The sequence below is a fragment of the Aegilops tauschii genome, chromosome 5 (assembly GCF_002575655.3).
Source record: "Aegilops tauschii subsp. strangulata cultivar AL8/78 chromosome 5, Aet v6.0, whole genome shotgun sequence".
In the NCBI taxonomy this organism is placed as follows: domain Eukaryota; kingdom Viridiplantae; phylum Streptophyta; class Magnoliopsida; order Poales; family Poaceae; genus Aegilops; species Aegilops tauschii.
In genome coordinates, this window is record NC_053039.3 from 381,784,376 (window position 1) to 381,811,411 (window position 27,036).

Here is a 27,036-nt window from a genome sequence, read left to right on the forward strand (position 1 = left end):
TCGACCTCGGCGCCCTCCTGCCCGGCGAAGCCCCACTAGCAAAACCCAAGGTGAATTACTTGGTGTTACTTAGAACTAATTTATTCATTTTTTCCATCATTAGTTCGAGAGCATGTGCTTGTTTGACCATCTATTAATCTTTCATGGCAATATGGTTAGTCAATAGCCAGTAGAGAGTACGTGCATGTGTGCTGAGTTTAATTACAATTATATTGTGACAGTGGTCACTTGCGTCTCGGTCCAATTATTCAGATCACTAGCTGAAGAATTAGTGCTTGTGCTGATGATCAAATAGTGCCACTAGCAGTCCATGTTGTATCTGATTGTACACCGTACATGGAGATAAAAAACCTAGTGTGGTACATAGTTGTAACCATCTCACAGAATATTTAAAAGTGATAAGTAATCAACAGATCATTGTTGTAGTAAACCGAAATTAAACTGATTGTTCTGTCTTCAGAAACTAGGAGTGAACTGAGACTAAACTAATTGCAGTGAAATAATGAGCACTCAACAGATTGGGTCCCATGTGTGCCGATTCAGATATTCCTTCTGCATAATCTGTCGATCTAGCAAGACAAAATAACACATATTCATCAACCTATCCCATGATAGTTTTGTAAGTTCCAAAGATCATCGGCTTCACTCTGCAAATTAAGGGATATATAATTGATTATATGAAGTATCATATTGCTTAACAATGAATTTTAGACATGGTAAGTGGAAATACCGTCAGTAAACGAGCATAGTACCCATATTCTTGCAAATCATTTGCATTTGTTCCAGCCATTTGCTCTATAGGTGCTTGGTATTGTGCTACTGAAATGTCATTCTTCCCCCCCTATGCAAAAATAAAAACAAAACAAAACGAATGTTAGTTGAGTTGTTACTATATTACTCTATTAATAAGTAGTCCGGTTAGACAGGTGCAAGAGATTTACACAATGATTTTGATTTTTGGGTACCGCTTTAGTTGTCTCCTTCTTCTTTTTATTTGGGTGCTGATTGTCAAGCCATGATTTCTTTCTTCTTGAATTTTTCTTTGGAATTTCCTTTTTCTTTAGGCAAGCATCCTTTAAACAATCGTCTGGTTCTTTAGATATATCTTCAGTTCTGCACGTAGTAGTACGAGCTTTCTCTTCAACTTGCTTCCTGAGATTCTTCAAAGCATCATCTACTAGTTTGATACACTCTTCTGATGTAACTGCTTGTGAAGCTATGCCAAGGAACTCGTGCATGAAAAACTTCAGCTGTTGTCTATCATCTGATCTAGGATCTTCCAAAACAATGTTTCCATGGCTGTTTTGTATAGTGCCGCTTCGCGCTTCTCTAGTCCATCGCTTCAGAATATAGTGGCCTGGAAGGTACTTAATATTCATGACATCAAGTGCTTTCAAAGCATGACTACACAATATACCAACTCTTTCAAATTTCCCACAATCGCAGAAAACTTTTTGCTCTTCATAATCAACTACAACTTTGCACTCTTCTTCATATGTGAATTCTGGGTCAAGACTTGCAATTGCAACAATATATGCATTGTGTTCTATCGATGTCTTGATGTATGCTGAGATAGATCTTTCATATTCATTCTGAAAATCTTCAAATATGCGTGGTGTGTAAACTTTGCTCGCTTGTATTACCATAGGAGTCCTCATTCTGACTCTAGGTAATTTTTTCCTAGACTCATATTCCTCATTTACCTCGTTATCTCTTTTCCCTTGCACAACCCTCTCTACGTGCTTGAAAAACCGAAGGATGTCAAGATCAGACTTTAGATGGTCTTTCAAGTCCCTGTTCAAGCTCTCACTTAATTGTGTGCTTCTCATGCCTATAGTGTAAGCATTCCACATGTAACATCTTGCCCATTTCTCTTTTACTTTGTAGATGCTGTCCAACCAAGTTTGTGTATCCACATTGCTTCTGATAGCATTGAAAGCTTCTACAAAGGCTTCCTCTTCCTCATACTTGTACATGCAAGCACTGAAATCAGCAAGTACATTTGGTCCCTCCTCGTCTTTTTTCTTATGAGGTAAGTGTCTGATGGCATTTTGCATTATGTGAAAAGTGCATAACCCATGCCATGCTTCGGTAAATACCGCCTGAACTGCATTACCCATTGCTACATCTTGATCATTAAAGATTGTTCTAGGTTGCTTCTGTTGGAGAACATAGTAATTTCAAAAATTTCCTACGCACACACAAGATCATGGTGATGCATAGCAACAAGAGGGGAGAGTGTTGTCCACGTACCCTCGTAGACCGAAAGCGGAAGCGTTAGCACAACGCGGTTGATGTAGTCGTACGTCTTCACGATCCGACCGATCAAGTACCAAACGCACGGCACCTTCGAGTTCAGCACACGTTCAGCCCGATGACGTCCCTCGAACTCTGATCCAGCCGAGTGTCGAGGGAGAGTTTCGTCAGCACGACGGCATGGCGACGATGATGATGTTCTACCGACGTAGGGCTTCGCCTAAGCACCGCTACGATATTATCGAGGTGGATTATGGTGGAGGGGGGCACCGCACACGGCTAAGAGATCAAGAGATCAATTGTTGTGTCTTTGGGGTGCCCCCTGCCCCCGTATATAAAGGAGCAAGGGGGAAGGCTGCCGGCCTAGGAGGAGGGCACGCCAAGGGGGGAGTCCTACTTCCACCGGGAGTAGGACTCCTCCTTTCCTTGTTGGAGTAGGAAAAGGGAAGGGAGAAGGAGAAGGAAGGAAGGGGGCGCCCCCCCTCCCTAGTCCAATTCGGACTAGTCCATGGGGAGGGGTGCGGCCACCCTTTGGGGCCTTTCTCTCCTTTCCCGTATGGCCCATTAAGGCCCAATACGAATTCCCGTAACTCTCCGGTACTCCGAAAATACCCGAATCACTCGGAACCTTTCCGATGTCCGAATATAGTCATCCAATATATCGATCTTTACGTCTCGACCATTTCGAGACTCCTCGTCATGTTCCTGATCTCATCCGGGACTCCGAACTCCTTCGGTACATCAAAACACATAAACTCATAATATAACCGTCATGTAACTTTAAGCGTGCGGACCCTACGGGTTCGAGAACTATGTAGACATGATCGAGACACATCTCCGGTCAATAACCAATAGCAGAACCTGGATGCTCATATTGGCTCCCACATATTCTACGAAGATCTTTATTGGTCAGACCGCATAACAACATACGTTGTTCCCTTTGTCATCGGCATGTTACTTGCCCGAGATTCGATCATCGGTATCTCAATACCTAGTTCAATCTCGTTACCGGCAAGTCTCTTTACTCGTTCTGTAATACATCATCCCGCAACTAACTCATTAGTTACAATGCTTGCAAGGCTTATAGTGATGTGCATTACCGAGTGGGCCCAGAGATACCTCTCCGACAATCAGAGTGACAAATCCTAATCTCGAAATAGGCCAACCCAACAAGTACCTTCGGAGACACCTGTAGAGCACCTTTATAATCACCCATTTACATTGTGACGTTTGGTAGCACACAAAGCGTTCCTCCGATAAACGGGAGTTGCATAATCTCATAGTCATAGGAACATGTATAAGTCATGAAGAAAGCAATAGCAACATACTAAACGATCGTGTGCTAAGCTAACGGAATGGTTCAAGTCAATCACATCATTCTCCTAATGATGTGATCCCGTTAATCAAATGACAACTCATGTCTATGGCTAGGAAACATAACCATCTTTGATCAACGAGCTAGTCAAGTAGAGGCATACTAGTGACACTATATTTGTCTATGTATTCACACATGTATTATGTTTCCGGTTAATACAACTCTAGCATGAATAATAAACATTTATCATGATATAAGGAAATAAATAATAACTTTATTATTGCCTCTAGGGCATATTTCCTTCAGTCTCCCACTTGCACTAGAGTCAATAATCTAGTTCACATCTCCATGTGATTTAACATCAATAGTTCACATCACCATGTGATTAACACCCATAGTTCTTATCGTCATGTGACCAACACCCAAAGGGTTTACTAGAGTCAATAATCTAGTTCACATCGCTATGTGATTAACACCCAAAGAGTACTAAGGTGTGATCATGTTTTGCTTGTGAGATAATTTTAGTCAACGGGTCTGTCACATTCAGATCCGTAAGTATTTTGCAAATTTCTATGTCTACAATGCTCTGCACGGAGCTACTCTAGCTAATTGCTCCCACTTTCAATATGTATCCAGATTGAGACTTAGAGTCATCTGGATTAGTGTCAAAACTTGCATCGACGTAACCCTTTACGACGAACCTTTTGTCACTTCCATAATCGAGAAACATATCCTTATTCCACTAAGGATAATTTTGACCGCTGTCCAGTGATCTACTCCTAGATCACTATTGTACTCCCTTGCCAAAATCAGTGTAGGGTATACAATAGATGTGGTACACAGCATGTCATACTTTATAGAGCCTATGGCCGAGGCATAGGGAATGACTTTCATTCTCTTTCTATCTTCTGCCGTGGGCGGGCTTTGAGTCTTACTCAATTCCACACCTTGTAACACACGCAAGAAACTCTTTCTTTGACTGTTCCATTTTGAACTACTTCAAAATCTTGTCAAGGTATGTACTCATTGAAAAAACTTATCAAGCGTCTTAATCTATCTCTATAGATCTTGATGCTCAATATGTAAGCAGCTTCACCGAGGTCTTTCTTTGAAAAACTCCTTTAAAACACTCCTTTATGCTTTGCAGAATAATTCTACATTATTTCCGATCAACAATATGTCATTCACATATACTTATCAGAAATGTTGTAGTGCTTCCACTCACTTTCTTGTAAATACAGGCTTCACCGCAAGTCTGTATAAAACTATATCCTTTGATCAACTTATCAAAGCGTATATTCCAACTCCGAGATGCTTGCACCAGTCCATAGATGGATCGCTGGAGCTTGCATATTTTGTTAGCACCTTTAGGATTGACAAAACCTTCTGGTTGCATCATATACAACTCTTCTTTAATAAATCCATTAAGGAATGCAGTTTTGTTTATCCATTTGCCAGATTTCATAAAATGCGACAATTGCTAACATGATTCGGACAGACTTAAGCATAGATACGAGTGAGAAACTCTCATTATATTCAACACCTTGAACTTTGTCAAAAACATTTTTCGACAATTCTAGCTTTGTAGATAGTAACACTACTATCAACGTCCGTCTTCCTCTTGAAGATCCATTTAATCTCAATGGCTCGCCGATCATTGGGCAAGTCAATCAAAGTCCACACTTTGTTCTCATACATGGATCCCATCTCAGATTTCATGGCTTCAAGCCATTTCGTGGAATCTGGGCTCATCATCGCTTCCTCATAGTTTGTAGGTTCGTCATGACCTCCAGAACAGGATTACCGTACCACTCTGGTGCTGATCTCACTCTGGTTGACCTACGAGGTTCGGTAGTAACTTGATCTGAAGTTACATGATCATCATCATTAGCTTTCTCATTAATTGGTGTAGGAGTCACAGGAACAGATTTCTGTGATGAACTACTTTCCAATAAGGGAGCAGGTACAGTTACCTCATCAAGTTCTACTTTCCTCCTACTCACTTCTTTCGAGAGAAACTCCTTCTCTAGAAAGGATCCATTCTCAGCAACGAATATCTTGCCTTCGGATCTGTGATAGAAGGTGTACCCAACAGTAACTTTTGGGTATCCTATGAAGACGCACTTTTCCGATTTGGGTTTGAGCTTATCAGGATGAAACTTTTTCACATAAACATCGCAACCCCAAACTTTAAGAAACGATAGCTTAGGTTTCCTGCCAAACCATAATTCATACGGTGTCGTCTCAACGGATTAGACGGTGCCCTATTTAATGTGAATGCAGCTGTCTCTAATGCATAACCCCAGAACGATAGTGGTAAATCGGTAAGAGACATCATAGATTGCACTATATCCAATAAAGTACGGTTATGACATTCGGACACACCATTATGATGTGGTATTCCAGGTGGCATGAGTTTGTGAAACTATTCCACATTGTTTTAATTTGAAGACCAAACTCGTAACTCAAATATTTGTCTCCGCGATCAGATCGTAGAAACCTTATTTTCTTGTCACGATGATTTTCCACTTCACTCTGAAATTCTTTGAACTTTTCAAATGTTTCAGACTTATGTTTCATCAAGTAGATATATCCATATCTGCTCAAATCATCTGTGAAGGTGAGAAAATAACGATATCCGCCACGAGCCTCAATATTCATCGGACCACATACATCTGTATGTATGATTTCCAACAAATCTGTTGCTCTCTCCATAGTTCCGAAGAACGACGTTTTAGTCATCTTGCCCATGAGGCACGGTTCGTAAGTACCAAGTGATTCATAATCAAGTGGTTCCAAAAGTCCATCAGCATGGAGTTTCTTCATGCGCTTTACACCAATATGACCTAAACGGCAGTGCCACAAATAAGTTGCACTATCATTATTAACTTAGCATCTTTTGGCTTCAATATTATGAAAATGTGTATCACCACGATCGAGATTCAATAAACCATTGAGTGTATGACCATAGAAGGTTTTATTCATGTAAACAGAACAACAATTATTCTTCGGTTTAAACGAATAACCGTATTGCGATAAACATGATCCAATCATATTCATGCTCAACGCACACACCAATAACCGTATTGCAATAAACATGATCCAATCATATTTATGCTCAACGCAAACACCAAATAACATTTATTTAGGTTCAACACTAATCCCGAAGGTAAAGGGAGTATGCGATGGTGATCTTATCGACCTTGGAACCACTTCCAACACACATCGTTACCTTGCCCTTAACTAGTCTCTGTTCATTTTGCAACTCCCGTTTCGAGTTACTACTCTTAAGCAACTGAACCAGTATCAAATACCAAGGGGTTGCTACGAACACTAGTAAAATACACATCAATAATCTGTATATCAAATATACCGTTGTTCACTTTGCCATCCTTCTTATCCGCCAAATACTTGGGGCAGTTCCGCTTCCAGTGACCAGTCCCTTGCAGTAGAAGCACTTAGTCTCAGGCTTAGGTACAGACTTGGGCTTCTTCACTTGAGGACCAACTTGCTTGCCGTTCTTCTTGAAGTTCCCCTTCTATCCCTTTGCCCTTTTCTTGAAACTAGTGGTCTTGTTAACCATCAACACTTGATGCTCTTTCTTGATTTCTACCTTCGTCGATTTCAGCATCGCGAAGAGCTCGGGAATTACTTTCGTCATCCCTTACATACTATAGTTCATCACAAAGTTCTACTAACTTGGTGATGGTGACTAGAGAATTTTGTCAATCACTATTTTATCTCGAAGATTACCTCCCACTTGATTCAAGCGATTGTAGTACCCAGACAATCTGAGCACATGCTCACTGCTTGAGCTATTCTCCTCCATCTTTTAGCTATAGAACTTGTTGGAGACTTCATATCTCTCAACTCGGGTATTTGCTTGAAATATTAACTTCAACTCCTGGAACATCTCATATGGTCCATGACGTTCAAAACGTCTTTGAAGTCCCGATTCTAAGCCGTTAAGCATGGTGCACTAAACTATCAAGTAGTCATCATATTGAGCTAGCCAAACGTTCATAACGTCTGCATATGCTCCTGCAATAGGTCTGTCACCTAGCGGTGCATCAAGGACATAATTTTTCTGTGCAACATTGAGGATAATCCTCAGATCACTGATCCAATCAGCATCATTGCTACAAACATCTTTCAACATAATTTTTCTCTAGGAACATATCAAAATAAACATAGGGAAGCAACAACGCGAGCTATTGATCTACAACATAATTTGCAAAATACTATCAGGACTAAGTTCATGATAAATTTAAGTTCAATTAATCATATTACTTAAGAACTCCCACTTAGATAGACATCCCTCTAATCCTCTAAGTGATCACGTGATCCATATCAACTAAACCATGTCCGATCATCACGTGAGATGGAGTAGTTTCAACGGTGAACATCACTATGTTGATCATATCTACTATATGATTCACGCTCGACCTTTCAGTCTCCGTGTTGCGAGGCCATATCTGTTATATGCTAGGCTCGTCAAGCTTAACCTGAGTATTCCGCGTGTGCAACTGTTTTGCACCCATTGTATTTGAACGTAGAGCCTATCACACCCGATCATCACGTGGTGTCTCAGCACGAAGAACTTTCGCAATGGTGCATACTCAGGGAGAACACTTATACTTTGATAATTTAGTGAGGGATCATCTTATAATGCTACCGTCAATCAAAGCAAGATAAGATGCATAAAAGATAAACATCACATGCAATCAATATAAGTGATATGATATGGCCATCATCATCTTGTGCTTGTGATCTCCATCTCTGAAGCACCATCATGATCACCATTGTCACCGGCGCGACACCTTGATCTCCATCGTAGCATCGTTGTCGTCTCGCCAATCTTATGCTTCTACGACTATCGCTACCGCTTAGTGATAAAGTAAAGCATTACAGGGCGATTGCATTGCATACAATAAAGCGACAACCATATGGCTCCTGCCAGTTGCCAATAACTCGGTTACAAAACATGATCATCTCATACAATAAAATTTAGCATCATGTCTTGACCATATCACATCACAACATGCCCTGCAAAAACAAGTTAGACGTCCTCTACTTTGTTGTTGCAATTTTTACGTGGCTGCTACGGGCTTAGCAAGAACCGTTCTTACCTACGCATCAAAACCACAACGATAGTTTGTTAAGTTGGTGCTGTTTTAACCTTCGCAAGGACCGGGCGTAGCCACACTCGGTTCAATTAAATTTGGAGAAATTGACACCCGCCAGCCACCTGTGTGCAAAGCACGTCGGTAGAACCAGTCTCGCGTAAGCGTACGCGTAATGTCGGTCCGGGCCGCTTCATCCAACAATATCGCCGAACCAAAGTATGACATGCTGGTAAGCAGTATGACTTATGTCGCCCACAACTCACTTGTGTTCTACTCGTGCATATAACATCAACGCATAAAACCAGGCTCGGATGCCACTGTTGGAGAACGTAGTAATTTCAAAATTTTCCTACGCACACACAAGATCATGGTGATGCATAGCAACGAGAGGGGAGAGTGTTGTCCACGTACCCTCGTAGACCGAAAGCGGAAGAGTTAGCACAACGCGGTTGATGTAGTCGTACGTCTTCACGATCCGACCGATCAAGTACCGAACGCAAGGCACCTCCGAGTTCAGCACACGTTCAGCCCGATGACGTCCCTCGAACTCCGATCCAGCCGAGTGTTGAGGTAGAGTTTCGTCAGCACGACGGCATGGCGACGATGATGATGTTCTACCGACGCAGGGCTTCGCCTAAGCACCGCTACGATATTATCGAGGTGGATTATGGTGGAGGGGGGCACCGCACACGGCTAAGAGATCAAGAGATCAATTGTTGTGTCTTTGGGGTGCCCCCTGCCCCCGTATATAAAGGAGCAAGGGGGAAGGCGGCCGGCCTAGGAGGAGGGCGCGCCAAGGGGGGAGTCCTACTTCCACCGGGAGTAGGACTCCTCCTTTCCTTGTTGGAGTAGGAAAAGGGAAGGGAGAAGGAGAAGGAAGGAAGGGGGCGCCCCCCTCCCTAGTCCAATTCGGACTAGTCCGTGGGGAGGGGTGCGGCCACCCTTTGGGGCCTTTCTCTCCTTTCCCGTATGGCTCATTAAGGCCCAATACGAATTCCCGTAACTCTCCGGTACTCCAAAAATACTCGAATCACTCGGAACCTTTCCGATGTCCGAATATAGTTGTCCAATATATCGATCTTTACGTCTCGACCATTTCGAGACTCCTCATCATGTTCCTGATCTCATCCGGGACTCCGAACTCCTTCGGTACATAAAAACACATAAACTCATAATATAGCCTTCATCTAACTTTAAGCGTGCGGACCCTACGGGTTCGAGAGCTATGTAGACATGACCGAGACACGTCTTCGGTCAATAACCAATAGCGGAACCTGGATGCTCATATTGGCTCCCACATATTCTACAAAGATCTTTATCGGTCAGACCGCATAACAACATACGTTGTTCCCTTTGTCATCGGTATGTTACTTGCCCGAGATTCAATCGTCGGTATCTCAATACCTAGTTCAATCTCATTACCGGCAAGTCTCTTTACTCGTTCTGTAATACATCATCCCGCAACTAACTCATTAGTTACAATGCTTGCAAGGCTTATAGTGATGTGCATTACCGAGTGGGCCCAGAGATACCTCTCTGACAATCGGAGTGACAAATCCTAATCTCGAAATACGCCAACCCAACAAGTACCTTCGGAGACACCTGTAGAGCACCTTTATAATCACCCATTTACGTTGTGACGTTTGGTAGCACACAAAGTGTTCCTCCGGTAAACGGGAGTTGCATAATCTCATAGTCATAGGAACATGTATAAGTCATGAAGAAAGCAATAGCAACATACTAAACGATCGTGTGCTAAGCTAACGGAATGGGTCAAGTCAATCACATCATTCTCCTAATGATGTGATCCCGTTAATCAAATGACAACTCATGTCTATGGCTAGGAAACATAACCATCTTTGATCAACGAGCTAGTCAAGTAGAGGCATACTAGTGACACTATGTTTGTCTATGTATTCCCAGATGTATTATGTTTTCGGTTAATACAATTCTAGCATGAATAATAAACATTCATCATGATATAAGGAAATAAATAATAACTTTATTATTGCCTCTAGGGCATATTTCCTTCAGCTTCTTGTTATGCAATGATAGGAACGTGTTGAACAACCATTTGAATGATTCAAATGTCTCATCATATAAAAGTGCAGCACCAAAAATGACCATTTCTCTAAAATGGTTGAATCCAACAAACACATCGAAGGGTCTGTACTCTTTGTTTGTCCCAAATGTTGTATCGAAAGTAACAACATCACCGAAATGAGCATAGTCAATGATCATCTTTGCATCAGCCCAAAAGATATTCGCTATTTGTTCATTGCAATCTAGTTGCATATCATATTCAAATGCAGGATTCTCATTCTTTTTATCTCTAAAGTACTTAAGCATACTTGCGGCTTCACCATACACCAAGTCCCTTTGACGCCTGGTTCGCAAGTGATTCTTGCGATCACGACATGTGTAGCCAAGGTTCAGTGGACCACCAACTTGTCGACTTGCTAACTCATGGGCTCTTTTAGGTACAATTCCAGAATCATCCGCTGTTTCAATTTCAAATGCTTGCAAGGCCGAAATCTTCCGTTGTGATGGCATCATGTGGCTTGTCCCAGGTAACTGCAAGACATGGTTGTGTTCAACAACTAACTCGTGCACCTCATAATTTTTTGCTTGTCGGTCTATAGTGATTCCCATTCGAACATTGCAGCCGGTCCTTGTTTCTGCGCGAGGACACTTTGTATTATTATCCCTTTTGTCTTTTCTTCTGTAGCCTTCATTGGAACAAACATATCTTGCAGAAGTGATTACTCCATCAAGTTAGCTCTTGTTTTCATAATTTACCATTACATCAAAACCAGTATGACCTCCATAACATGTCCAAAAGTTTCAAGCCTCTTTTGTGGAATTAAACTTCATACCAATTTGAGGCATCCAACTAGGAATCACATTTGTCCTGCACAAATTAGGCATAAATTATTTGTTTCTCTTCTTACACTACAATCATAAGATGACATGGCCTAATAATGATTTAACAGAATTATTGGTACCTGTTAGAATCTTTGTTGTTGGAGTTAATAATATTCTCCATTACACTTTCTGTTCTTTCTTTTGTAATCTATGATAGCAAATTCAGTCCATGAGATCTTTGTTGCTGCCAACATGAATACAATCAAAACATATGTCATATACCTTCAGATTGACGTCTTTATTTTGTTGCTACCATCTACATCACAGGTACCCATATATCATCTACAACTCAATATATCTTGGTCTTGTCCTTGCTACAAGGAGGACGATCAGGACAAAAGTAAGGTAAAAGGGGAAATCATCTACACCAGGCACACACCAACGTACCTTGGTCTTGTTCTCGCTAGGGAGGACAATCAGGAGGAACAAGGAAGACGAGTGGGAGGAAGAAGGAAGACTAGCAGGAGGAGGCACCAAGGAGATTATCAACATGTTCTGATTGGCGCCATCGTTAGTTCAGCAGAAGGGAGATCATCCACAAAACGTTCAGATTAGCATACCTTGGTCTCATTTTTTCTCCAAGGAGGACCATCAGGAGGAAGAGGACGAGTGGGGGGAGTTCGGAGCCAAGAAAATTATCAGCTCGCTCTGTTTGGCGGCAAATTGTACAACCGTGGGAGATTTTCCTCCGGACTATTAGGGATTTTTGTTTCTAGTTATTGATCTAATTAAGGGGGAGAAAGAGAGCCATCAGATTAAAATAGACGGCAGATGCTAGCAGCTACAGCACGCGTACAGTAATAGTTGTACTGCAGAGGAGCCGAACCCAATTGTGAAGCCCATGAAGCAAACTGTAGACAGTGAAGATGCATAACTACGGTGCCTATGAGCAAACCTTGCACCGTGAAGAAGAACATGTATGATACAAATGACTCATGACAAATTGGATGCATCATATTCATGCAATCTCAACATAATTTCTACATAGTGGAACCAAATTATTTTAATGGGGATACAAAAGATTTATGCATAGTCGCTGAAGTTAAGACAATGAAGGGGGCAACACGCATCTTGTCCATAGTAGTACATGTGAAATTTAGGGAAGTATGATTTAGTTTTTGATTAAAAAGAAACGTGACGGCCACAGGCAATAGGCATGGAGACGAAGGCGGTAGAACGGCGTGGCTTGGGGAGAGCTGGAGCGGCGAGCACGACGCCTAGATGGGGTCGGTTTGGTTCGTTGCAATTAATTCGGGATAAGCAGATACCACGGGAGCATAGGCGTGAAGATTGGAAAGTTTAGAAAAACATTGGCTTACGATTTTGATGGGTTCCCTTGGCCGTCAGATCAAAGATGAATCAACGGCGGAGGATCGGGCTGAAGAACGCTACACATCAGACATCTGTATCTATATGTAAGTGTTTCCCATTGTTTTTCTATTTCCTTAATTACAAAACAAAGATAACTCTCAATCGTCGGATCTCAATTGTACATCGACAACGTAGGACTGGTCTGGCGCTGGTAGTTTTATCAGACTACATATACAAAGCGTTTCCCAAAGTGGTGTTTCCTTTTTTTTTGGACTCGTGAAACGGGCCCTCCTACAAGTCGTAAACCTGTTCGGTTGTCTCTACCTGTTCAGCTTCGAAGTCGGAAGATAAAATACTATATATGCGCCACGCCGCCAACAGGTAATCTAAACCTAACTCACAGATCCGCCTTAAAAAAAAAACCCCACAGATCCACTGAAAAAAAAAAACTAACCCGATGGATCTTCCCGACGAGTTGGTGGTGGACATCCTCGGCCGCCTGCGGCCGAGGGACGTCGCCGTGTGCCGTTGCGTACGCAAGGACTGGCGCACAGCCGTCGACTTACACGGGTTACTGCTTCTGCCAGTGGGTCCCGTGCGCGGTCTCTTCGTCAACTACATTTATAAATGGAGGAACGGCTTCTTCTCCCGAGTTGCGCCGGCGCAGGGGAGCCCATCCATCGACGGCGGGCTCCGTTTCCTGCCTGGCCGGCCGACAAATTACCGGGGTGTCCTGGATCACAGCAACGGCCTCCTCCTCTACGAGAACGCGCTGGAGATGCATGTGTGCAACCCCGCGACACGACGTTGGGCGGCGCTGCCCCCGCCGCGTGTGCCGCCCATCTGCCTCCGCCAGCCTCTCTACCGCCGTCGTATGTACCTCTTGTTCGATCCAACCAGGACGCTGCACTATGACGTCTTGTTCCTCCCCGATGCGCCAAAGAAACCTAATTACGTTGGTACCACTCTCGCCGAGGACCAGCCGGGGTCGTCGTCTTCAGAAACACATTACGAGCATGAATATAACACCACCAGCTCGATGGAGTGGCCACCATACTTGTACCCCGTGCAAGTCTACTCGTCAAGTACCGGGCAGTGGGTTGACAGGATTTTTGTCCGAGAAGGCAATGTGACGGGTACCATGGTGGACGTCTGGTCAGATCCAACGCCACCAACTAGCGGGTTCGACGCGATTCGACGCCATGGCGTGCACTGGCGAGGAGCGCTCTACGTCCACTGTCGTGGTGATTTTGTTATGAGGCATGGACAATTCATGCTATGTTGATCTATTTTCATTTTGTCTCGTCCTTGATGCGGCGTTCAATCTAACCAACATGTTTAATAAAAATTTTCATGTCATACACTAGGTTGTCATTAGTGGAGGAGATTTATCAAGTGATCAAAACCCCAAGACTACATGTAGCCGAGTACAGCGAGGAAGACGACGATGCTAAAACCTTTGGATATCTCGGAAAATCCAACAATGGGGTATACTACACCGCCATTCGTGGGTACCAATTTCAGGTATGGATATTGCGTGAAGCATCAGGACTACATCAAGCACCGGAGTGGGAGGTGAAGCATCAAGCTAACCTCAAGCTTGCATTTGTGCGGCACTACAACAAACACAAGATAGGAGAAAATAGTGCCACTTGGGTTTTGAACCCTCGCGACAAAGTATCAGAGGACAGAGAAGAACATGAATGGGACTCTAGTGATGATAGTGAAGATAGTGTTGCTGATATGGAAGAAGAGGAGATTAACAACCTCGAGGGCTACAAAAAGCACTATCACTACTACGGCCTAGACCTGTTAGGTTACCATCCTCACAAGGAGATTGCACTTTTAGGCAACAGTTTCAAAGGTTTTGCCTACTACCTAGACAACTCAAAGTTAGAGTATTTGGGATCACTTTTCCCAAGATTTAGTCTAGATATCCGTCCCCGTGCACCCATGTTCGAGTCATTCATCTACACTCCTTGTATGGATGATTTGCTTCCGGCTCACAATGATATTTAGGGTTTATTTGGTTCAAAGGAAATTCATCTGCACTCCATGCATGGGGGATTTGCTTCCGGCTTACAATGATATCTAGTTTGTACTCAAAACTTATGTATTTGTGTTCCTAGTGATTCAGTTAGATCTTCAACTACTGATGTTTGGGACCATTTCTTAGGCTCTGAATTTCTCAAGGCTCATCAACGTTGTTCTATACTTTTGACATACAGGAGTCCCTGGATTAATTAGCAGATATCTTGCCAATGAGGTGAATTTGGTCATATAAATGCTAATGGCCAAAGAAGAAGGTAACAAGTCCTGGCAGTTTCTCTATTGGCTTCCAATTCAGTATATATCCATGTGTTCCATGTGCTTTTTGCTGGACATCTGACGGTGATGCTAGCGTCCTGCTCCGGTGTTACATATAGAAGGGTTGCTCGTGTTGTTGGGTTTCTTAAAAAAAACCACTCCATTTCAAAATATAAGGTGTATTACTTTTTTTTAAATTAAACCTTTTAAGTTTGATCAAATTTGCAGAGAAATATATCAAAATCCATAATATCAAATCGGTATTTTTAGATTCATAACGAAATGAATTTTCATACCTTTTTGTTTAATACTATGGATATCGATATTTTTGCTCTGAACTTGGTCAAAGTTAAAGAATTTTGACTTTCTAAAAAACTAATACCCCTTATATTTTATAACTGATGGAATATTTAGTTTGGCGGGTGGGAAGACGATAGATTGTGTTTTGTTTTTATTTATAACGCAGTGATTTGGTGGGCATTTCGTGGTGTCATTCCATGTTATCTGTTAACCAACCTATATTTATGTGGGAAAATTTCTGTGTCTGTGGTTGCATGTACTACATTGATGCTACAATATCACATGGTGGTGCTTCATTTTGTTTAGGTGGTGGAAGGGTGCGTGAGATTGATATGTTTTTATAGGTCGGTTGCTGCTGATTGATTTGAAAAATCATTGGCCCAATCAAAATCATAAACCAAATCAAAATTAAATATTTCAATTGACTGAAAGAGTTTCAAAATTTAGAAACATAGTGGATTAAAAGAATTGAATGGGAGAGCTTGACAAGTGGTTGGCCCCATCCAAATCAGATGACCCAATTCTAAATTGAATATTTTAATTAATTGTGAGGACTTAAAAATTAGGAAGCATAGTGTATCTCTACTACTATTAAAAAATAAAACATTAATTCCCCTAAACGCACCCCGCCTGACGTACACGGAAAGGAACACATGAATTAAAGGGTCATGATCAGCCTACTCATATAGATCTAACCGTCTACATAATAACTACCCTCATGAAAAGTACCTCAAGCAATTTTTGGAGACAGACGAAACTCTGCCATCCCCGTACAAAAGGTTCGCACCCACATCCCGACTCCGGCAAGGTCTCCTGCTCTCCACCACGGGGAGGGCTTGTTGACTGCGGCAAGAACATAGAGCACACTACCAGTGATTGGTAGGGATTCCTCAGGATCTGTTTTGTCGGGCTATTGGTGAGATTTGGCTTCCCGCGCCGCCCTGTGCCGCCGCCTCCATGACCGCAAGAACCATGGACGGATTTCCATGTCTATCTGATTGATGGGTAAGTAATCTTATCAGCATCTTGTTTGATCTTTGTAGCCACCCAATGTAGTTTTGAATACCCGAGCCTGTTCATGGGTTCAAGCAGCCAATCTTCGTGGATGAGGACACGCGGGATTCATCTGGACCAAACCGCCATCGCCATGAGAGCCAAAACGAATTTCCGCTGACCAGGTTTCTATGTGCTACTCCTTGTCATGTATTGACTCACAAATAGATCCAGGTGAATGTATATGCTACTGTTTCTCTTCGAAGAAAAAATAAACAATTTATCCTGACGAATGGATGTATATCTATGGTGGATGATCTCTGTCATTCTTTTGCAGGTCATAATATGCATCCACACAATTCAAATTCATGCTCTGGAAGGATATTGACCAACTAACCATGTATTAATTATGTTGGTGCAATAATTTGCCTCCTTATGTTTTGGAGTTTGTTGACATAAACAATATGAGACTTATGTGTTTCCTAGTGCACACAGAGTAACAGGTCCCTGGAATCAGGAGGAGTTTGATTCAAATGCCGAAGTTAATCCCTTGCGTGGCAGTGAAGGTTAACACCGAATATTATGATAACAAGAGTGACCACTCAAAAATTGCTGACGAGAAGCAATTGGTTCGATGCTCATCTGAAGTAAGTGACAGCAACCGAGAAGATTGAAGACAAAGTGAAGAAGTAGCATTTATTTCGTTGTTTCTCTTCTCTTTATCGAGTCACAGGACCACCATACTATTAAGAGGGGTGTCGCGTTCGAAGCTTTGATTCTCTGATGCTAAACCCAAATCCTATGAAAGTTGCGAGAGAAATCTCTTTGTGTTCCGAGCAAATACTTGCCAGCAAGAGACTATGATCTTCTTCGCTGCGAGAGATTTGTCTCTGACCGAGGAGTTAGCATTACTTGTTCCTCAAGTAATGTTACCGTTGCTCTTGAAATCCGATCGTTGTAAACATGTTGGTTGGCCATTGGCTGGACCGCGTGTCCAAAATGGTCATTTCCCACCAGGAATGTTGCGGCTATAAATAGCCATCCCGCACCGGCGTTTTCTGGTGGCTGCTCCATTTGATTGTGAGAAGATTGTTGACAAACCCCCTATCCGGAGTGATTTGAGTTTAAAATCCGCCAAGAGAAAACCCCTAGAGTCGAAAAATTAGATAGTGGTTCAACATCACTCGAATCTAAGTCCAGTACGCTCCGCCTATTACTCTTGAGAGCTGCAAACTCTCTAAATGGTTAGGTGTCAATCTCTTCAGAGACCAAGAGTAATTGTGGTTCTCGAAGAAGAAGTCTTTAAAGGTTTGGAGATCGCCTCAAGCATATACCACGAGTGATCGGCATTGGTTGATGAACCAATTATCGAGGAGAAGAGGGCGAAGAGAGTTTACCTTGTGTGTTAAATCACAACCCCTCCAACCAGACGTAGTCCTTGTGTAGAAGGACGAACTGGTCTACCAAATTCCTTGTCGCCATCGAGCATCACTGGTTACCTCTACTCTCCTCTTTACATACGAACGGTTTCAATCATGTGATTTGTCTCGATGCACGCCTTTAGTTTCCATTTGGTAGTTCGTATTCGCTCACTGTAAATTGTTTTTCATTCGCTCCGCTGCTGGGTTACGAGAGTTTTGATATTGCCGAAGAAATTTTAAAATTCCCATTCACCCCCTCTGGTAGACATACTTCGTTCCTATAATTGGTATCAGAGCAAGGTACTCCTTGTCTCTTCTCATTTTGGTCTAACCACCTTGGAGTTTAAGTATGTCTCCAGTGAAGATCTGTCTCCGAGCTATTGATGATGATATGTGGAACGTGGGGAAATTTGGATTTATAGCTGAAATACCCCAGGCCCCCACTGACCACGAGAAGAAGCTCATTCAGATGGACGCTCAAGCTAAAGATGAAATTGGTGGCCATCTCTCTTGGGCTCAATTTCTTCGTTATCGTCATTGTGAAACTGCAAAGGATTTGTGGGATATTCTCAAAAAGATAAATGAGGGTGTTTCAACTCAGAAATAAGCCCGCATTCACTACAAAAAAACCACTTCCGCGATGATACATGTTTGTCATAGTAGGCCACATTTTTTTTCATGCATGTACATCCATGGCGATTTTGTGAAAGAATCAAGATAGTCATACGTATGCTGTTGTAGAAGTGTTCCATGACAATACTAAAATTATCATCACATATGTGTCCACTTCCCTGACGATTAATGACACGTCATGGAAGTGCTTTCGTCAAGGGTAACCGACACGTGGCCTCCACCGTAACGGGTCATCATTAAGCTATCGAGTCCGGTTTTGGATCCGATAACCCGCTAACAGCACACACCAATGGCGGTTTTCCACATGTAAAATTCACATTGGCCGACTGAACCACGTGTCAGCTCCGCGCCGCGACAGATGTTAGCCGTCCAATGGACAACATGTGCCTATGATACGTCGTGGAAAGACCCAACAGTGGTCTGTTTAGGTTAAAAGGTTGGGCCTGTCAAAATAAGTGGGCCGGCCTATTAGCGGCCTACTTGCGTCAGGCCCATACACAACTGATGACCCACAAGTATAGGGGATCAATCGTAGCTCTTTTCGATAAGTAAGAATGTTGAACCCAACGAGGAGCAGAAGGAAATGACAAGTAGTTTTCAGTAAGGTAATGTCTACAAGTGCTGAAATTGTAAGTAGCGTAGTAGTTTGATAGCAAGATAATTTGTAACCAGCAAGTAACGATAGTAGTAACAAAAGTGCAGAAAGGTAGCCCAATCCTTTTGAGGCAAAGGACAGGCCAAAACGGTCTCTTATGATAAGCAAAGCATTCTTGAGGGTACACGGGAATTTCATCTTGTCACTTTCATCATGTTGGTTTAATTTGTGTTCGCTACTTTGATAATTTGATATGTGGGTGGACCGGTGCTTAGGTGCTGTTCTTACTTGAACAAACCTCCTACTTATGATTAACCCTCACGTAAGCATCCGCAACTACGAGAAAAGTATTAAGAATAAATTCTAACAATAGCATTAAACTTTTGGATCCAATTGGTCCCTTACGGAATAGTGCATAAACTGGGGTTTAAGTTTCTGTCACTCTCACAACCCATCATCTAATTGCTACTCCACAATGCATTCCCTTAGGCCCAAATACGGTGAAGTGTCATGTAGTCGACATTCACATGACACCACTAAGGGAATCACAACATACATACTATCAAAATATCGAACACATGTCAAATTCACATGATTACTTGCAACATGATTTCTCCCGTGACCTCAAGAACAAAAGTAACTACTCACAAATGATAAACATGCTCATGATCAGAGGAGTATTAAATAGCATAATGGATCTGAACATATAACCTTCCACCAAATAAACCATATAGTAATCAACTACAAGATGTAATCAACACTACTAGTCACCCACAAGCACCAATCTATAGTTCCGGTAACAGGATTGAACACAAGAGATGAACTAGGGGTTTGAGATGAGATGGTGCTGTTGAAGATGTTGATGGAGATTGCTCTCCCCAAGATGGGAGAGTTGTTGGTGATGATGAGGACGATGATTTCCCCCTCTGGGAGGGAAGTTCCCCCGGCGGAATCGCTTCGTCGGAGGGCAAAAGTGCTCCTACCCAAGTTCCGCCTCGAGGTGGCGGCGCTCCGTCCCGAAAGTCCTCTCTTTATTTTTTCTAGGTCAAAATGACTTATATACCAGAAGATGGGCACCGGAGGTGGGCCTGGGTGAGCACAACCCACCAGGGCACACCTGGGCTCCCTGGCGCGCGCAGGTGGTAGTTATTTGCTCCAATATTCCTCAAATATTCCATAAAAAATCTTCGTGAAGTTTCAGCTTGTTTGGAGTTGTGTAGAATAGGTAGCCTGACGTAGCTTTTCCAGGTCCAAATTTCCAGCTGCCAGAATTCTCCCTCTTGGTGTGTACCTTGCAAATTATGAGAGAAAATGCATTAAATTACTCCAAAAAAGCATTATTATGGATAAAAATATCATAAATAATAGTAAGAAAACATGATGCAAAATGGACGTATCAACTCCCCCAAGCTTAGACCTCGCTTGTCCTCAAGCGAAAACCGAAATCGAAAAACACATCCACATGCTTTGAGAGAGAGAGGTGTCAATAAAAACAAAATACAGACATAGAAGCATCATGTTGATTATTATAACAACAACAAAATAAAACATAAGACTTTTATCATAGACTTCTCATGTATAAGTAACAGTTCATCACACAATCGAAGTATAAAGCAGAAACTCTATTAGAAACCAACAAACTATGTTCTCAGTCAACTTTGCAACTACAATTCATCATCTTTTCAGGAAGGGTCACGTGTCGGAGCCTTTAGGAAAGTCCACATACTCAACCATCATATAGTCTTCTATGATTGCTAACACTCACTGCGTATACACATGAGCAAAACGTTTCAACCGGACACATAGAAAGATCGGGGCTTATAATTTCGCCTCCCAACATATTCACCTCAAGGGTGATGTCAACAATAATAACTCATGCTATCAATATTCAACTGGACATATGCCTAGATCTTTCCTCACCACATGATGCTTGCCAAAGGAGAAAAATAAAAGGGATAGAAGGAAAACTTTGACTCTTTGCATAAAAGTAAATACATAAAAGTAAAAGATATGCCCTTCCTAGAGGGAAATAGAGGTTGCCATGCGCTTATTTGTTTGTATGCTCAACCCCTTAGTGCAAAAGAACGTCACGTTGCATTGTCCCTTGTGATAGCGACCTTTATTATGCAGTATGTCACTTTTATTCTTCACCATCACAAATTCGTGCAACGCTCAATTTTCTCTTACACTAAATGATCTCACACATTTAGAGGCAATTTTTATTGCCCTTTTTGCACCGATGACAACTTACTTGAGGGATCTTGCTCAATCCCTAGGTAGGTATGGTGGACACTTGAAAATAAGATTTGGGTTTAAGGTTTTTTTGATGCACAAGTAGTATCTCTACTTAGTGCGGAAATTTTGGCTAGCAAAGATAGGGGCAAGCACCACATGTTAAAGGATCTATGACAATATGACTTCTGTGTGAATATAAACAAACATGAATCATTAAGTTGTCTTCCTTGTCCAACGTTAACAATTTTGGCATATAATATTTTGATGCGGGCTCACAATCACAAAAGATTTCTAGGATAGTATATTTATATGTGAATCTTCTCTTCCCTTATTAATTCTTTCATGAGTTGCATCATTGACTAATGCTATGTTTGTCAATCTGTAATAAAATTTTCCACTTATACTTTTCCTTATGTGGTGCCATCACCTACCATAGGATTAGTATATGATCTTATTAATTTATTTCCTTTCTCTTTTATTTTTTCCTTTCTTTTTATTGCAACATGAAAGTAAAGAAAGCAAAAACTCAAACTAAACTTTATTATATAACTTCCACACGATTACAAGGATAGATCACTAAGCAAAACTCTCGAAAAGAAAGGATCGAACTAAACTTTTATTCATCTAAAGCAAAAGATCGAACTAAGATAAGTAAAAGCAAAAAGATAGTGGGGTGATACGATACCGGGGCACCTCCCCCAAGCTTGCACTACAAAAAAAAGACACATCCGTGACATTTTGGGTCGAACGAATTTTTTCTGTCATGCTTATGACACTTCTATGGCGATAGTTGTGACAAAACCTGGTATCATCATAGATGTGGTGGGCTCCTACTTCTATGACAAAAAATCATGACAGAAAATGGGCTTTTCGTCCTGGGCGGGCCGGAGACGCAGCTGCATGACATTCTTTGGGTCGTCCATGACGGAAAAACCATGGTAGAAGCGAGGGCGAGGAAAATATCGCGGTGTTCCTGGTTATGGTGGGTGGTCGGCGCCGAGTGATGCACAGAGGTTTGCGCGTTTCTCTCGTACACGTACGCGCGTGTGTGCGAGGCGTTGCGCTCTTACTGAACCCGAGCGAGGCATTGGCCTCTAACTGAACCCGAGCGATTGCACTAGCTACGTTACTGAACCCGAGCGATCAATCCCTTGCTGTTAACTGAACCTGAGTGATTCCTTCGCTACTGCTGCTAACTGAAGCCGATCGATGCTGCCTTTGGATGAACAGTGAGTGTTGTTGGGGGTGGTTGGATGAACAGTTCCCGGTGGGGGGTTGGATGAACAGGACCCCGTGGTAGGACAGGCCGTTGCCGCTGGATGAACAGGACCCCGATCGAGCAGGTTGGGGGTGGATGAACAGGATCCCGTGGAGTGCTGGATGAACAGGACCCCGTGAAGGGCTGGTTGAACAGTAGTCGGTGGAGGGCTGGATGAACAGTAGCCCGTGGAGGGGTGGTTGAACAGGACCCCATGGAGAGGGCTGGTTGAACAGTAGCCGATGGAGGAGCGGTGGAGGCTGGATGAACAGGAGCCCGTGGATGAACAGTTGCAGGTGGAGGCTGGAGGAGGTCGACGGTGGATGAACAGTAGCCCGTGGAGGCAGTCGACGGTGGAGATGAACAGTATCCCGTGGACCCGTTTTGCGGTACACCACACCCCTCCCGATGAACAGGACCCCCGTTTCGACCGTAGCGCTCCAACACAAGTCCGTTTCCCCCGATTTGCGGTACGCCACACCCCTCCCGATCATCAGGACCCCGTTTCGACCGTAGGAGGTCCAAGAGAAGTTCGTTTCCTCCGTTTTGCGGTACGCCAGACCCCTCCCGATGAACATGATCCCGTTTCGACTGTGGCCGGCCGAACACAAGGCCGTTTCCTCCGTTCTGCGGTACGCCAGGCCTCGTTTCGATCGCCTGTTCCGTCCAAGCCGGTTGGCTCCCGATGAACATGACGTATTCCGTTGCCTCCCGATGAACACGACGCATTCCGTTGCCTCCCGATGAACACGACGACGACGCAGTTTCTCCATTCCGACCCAGCCATGTACACGAGCCCTGGCCGTACGTATGCGCGAGTAGGCATTCGAGACCCCGCCCGTATGTACGTAAGTGGCCGTATTTACTTTCTTGCACCTTGGCCGTTGTATGTACGTGTACACGATATTAACGGGAATGCGTGACATGCTACGTGCGCGCCTGTACCACGGCACGTGCACGCCTCTACTACGACACGTGCCCTTCCTTACACGGCCACAGTTCATCGCTGCAGCCTGTAGACAAACCGATCAACCAGTATGTACGTACACGTTTGCGACCAGAATGACAACGCTATGTACACTTCTACCAGGTGGTCCCGACTATCAGGCACTTCCTTGCGTGCGAAGATGTAGCTAGTGGGTCCCAGCAGTCAGGGGGCGAATCATTTTTTTTGCCTGTAATATTGACGCATTTCCTTGCATGCGAAGATGTAGCTGGTGGGTCCCAGCAGTCAGGGGGAAACATTTTTTTGCGAAATACGGTGGCCCATCTGGTGGGTTCCCTGCTGTCAGGTGGAGGAATAATTATTTTGCGCGTAATAAGGAGGCACTTCCTTGCTGCTGCCGTGGACCCAGCTGTCAGCCTCTCCACGTATAGTACTCTTCCGATGGAAGTCGTTCCTTAACCACGTTGACCATGCCGCGCCGAGAGCATCAGGGCGGTGGACGACGGCGAGGCCTAGGAAGGGGACAACGCGGAGCCGGGGAAGACGCGGCAGTGGAAGCCCACGCGGAGAGGATTACGAGGGTTCACTGGTTCGGCTGCGGTGTGAGGCTGTCGTCGCCGCAGAATAACAGGGGGTGTGGGTGAGTGGATGCCATGGCGTGCGGTGGGAGTAGTAGGGGAAGGTGAGGCCTCCGCGGCATCACAGCCGGCCACGGGAGGCAGGAGCACGCGACACGACAGACGCTGGTTTGGGCGGCTGGAGCAAGAAGACCAGAGGTTGAAGAAGCACTACGGCCGTGGATGGACATCGTACAGTCACTGGAGTTAGAATCATTCATATTGACTAAGTTGACAGAGCCCTCCGTCCCCGTCAACTTAGAAGGCCCACAAGTCAGCCTCCCACTATGGTGGGTCCCAGCTGGCAGGGGGTATTCAATTTTTTGTGCGCAATAAGAAGGCACTTCCTTGCGTGCGAAGATATAGGTGGTGGGTCTGACCTGTCAGCGGAGGGAACTTTTTTTCGCGAAATACAGAGGCCCTTCCGGCGGGTCACAGATGTCAGGTGGAGGAATCATTATTTTGCGCGTAATAAGGAGGCATTTCCTTGTGTGCGGCCATGGACCCAGCTGTCAGCCTCTCCACGTACAGTCCACTTCCGATGGATGTCGTTCATTGACCACGTTGACCATGCTGCACCGAGATCACCGGGGCGGTGGATGACGACGAGGCCTAGGAAGGGAACGACACGGAGCCAGGGAAGACTCGGTAGTTGTTTCCCACGCGGAGGGAAGTACGAGGGTTTACTGGTTCGTCTGCCGTTGCCGAAGAATAACAGCAGGTGTGGGTGAGTATAGGGATGGCTAGGCCAGCGATGGGAGTACGATGGGGCGGTGAGGCCTGCGCGGCAGCATAGCCGGCCGCGGGAGGAGGGAGCAGGCAGTCCTGCCGGCGCTTGTTTGAGCGGCTGAAGAAGAGATTGAAGAAGCACGACGGTTGTTGGATGGACATCCAACAGTCACTGCTCTCGTGTGTTGACTAAGTTGACACGGCGTTGGGTGTGCGTCAACCTTTTATTTAGGAAAGCATACACGTCAACCTGTAGTAGGCGCACAAGTCAGCCTCAAATGTGTGGAAAACAACATACAACATATCTGCCATTATTTCTAATAATTTACAGCTCATTTGCTAATTCTTAAGAATTTTTTGGAGCCCATCTTAGCATTACACCCCATATTGTGGCCACGGTTAAAAATTATACGAAATTTTGCATATTTCGGTGCAGTCAACTGTTTTTAGTCCCGAAATATCGAGTCACATTCAAACTATTTTGAAAAAATAATTTATATAGATATAAAATCCAAATAATTGTCCACGCATAAAAATCAATGGAATTTAAAATCTTGTAATGAAAAAAATTGAAACTAATTCCTGGTTTGATGTGTTTTAAAAATGTACATCCCATTTCTGGGCAAACCAAATGAAACTCTCCCCGCCTTGAAAGATTTGCAGCCCAGCAGGGCTGATAAGGCAAGTTGGCCTCGTTTGGGTATTTGTTAAAAAAAATAGAACTGCGCTAGCCATTTTCAGCAAGAAAAAACACAACTGGGCTCATGATGTGGTAAACATAAATAAAACCTTGGTTAGACGGGCCACAACCCTCGCACAAACCCGTTGTTACCCTGATCCATCGCTAAAACTAGTATAAATAACAACTGCTTGTTCCTAAAAAAAGTTAATAACAACTGTGCGACCTGCTGGGTCCCTGGTGTCAGCCACTCGTAGTGTAATTCTCTCGTTTATTGACTACGTTGACAATGGTGTGAGCCCCAGATGTCCAACCATTAGGAGGAACCATTGTTTGGGCTTGTAATAATGAGGAACTTGCTTGTGTACTGCCATGATGCTGGTGGGTCCCTACTGTCATCCTCTCCATGTACAGTCATCTCCTTGTTCCTCTCGGTTGTTGACGATGTTGACAACGCAAGAGGGTGGCGCACCGCGCACGGCGAGCGGACCAAGGCGGAGGACGACGGTGAGGCCTCGGATGGAACAAACAGGAGGGGAGTACGAGGGTTGACTGGTTCGGGTGCGGGTGCGTGTTGGGGCTGACATCGCCGGAGAATACCATGACGTGTAGGGGAATAGAGGGAGGGACTAGCCAACATTGGAGGGTACGGTAGGGCGGCAGAGGCGCAGCTAGCCATGGGAGGCGGGAGCAGGCGGAGCCGACGGGTGGTTTGGTTTGGGTGGCTGGAGGAAGAAGACAAGAGATAGAAGATACACGACAGATGTTGGATGTCAATCAATGGCTGGTAGACAGAATCGTTTGTTGACTGGCTAGTAAGTCGACACCACCTTGGATAGGCTATTTCCTTGTGGGTCCCAAATGTCAGAATCCAAATCTGTCACGGTCATGCAGCCTTTCCTATGAAAATTTACAGCCCATTTGGTGTGCTAGTTTGAAATAAATTTGTGGGTGTTGGTGGGGGCTAATCACTTGGCTTTTGTAATGCATAGTGAGCTCAAGCAGCTGGCGAGAGTGATGTTATTTCCCTTGGTTGGGATTTGTTACAATATTTCACTCTAAGTTAAACGAATGGCAAGCCATTTGCCTTGTTTCAAAGAAAATATGACAGTCACAACCGAGTTGAAAAGGGCAAGAACATCTAACTCCATCTTACAAACTGTACAAAAGCACGAGGGTTAATTGTTCATCAGGTTTAGACAAAACCCAGATTGAAAAGGGCAACAACATCTAACTCCAGCACTGTTTTCGGCAGTCACAGTCAAATGGTCGGTCAGGTCCATAGAATGAACATCCTGGGTCGTAAAATTTACTGGATTATGACCACAAAATGTTGTAAATAGAAGCCCAGCACGTTCAGAAGCTCTTTTGCCCACCTGAAGCTCCTTTT

At 43.8% G+C, this 27,036-nt stretch overlaps 1 pseudogene; it reads right to left on the reverse strand.

Moving 5' to 3' along the window:
• Nucleotides 1–240: 240 nt before the first annotated feature.
• On the reverse strand, nt 241–11,595 carry LOC141022400 (protein FAR1-RELATED SEQUENCE 5-like; annotated as a pseudogene).
• Nucleotides 11,596–27,036: the final 15,441 nt, after the last annotated feature.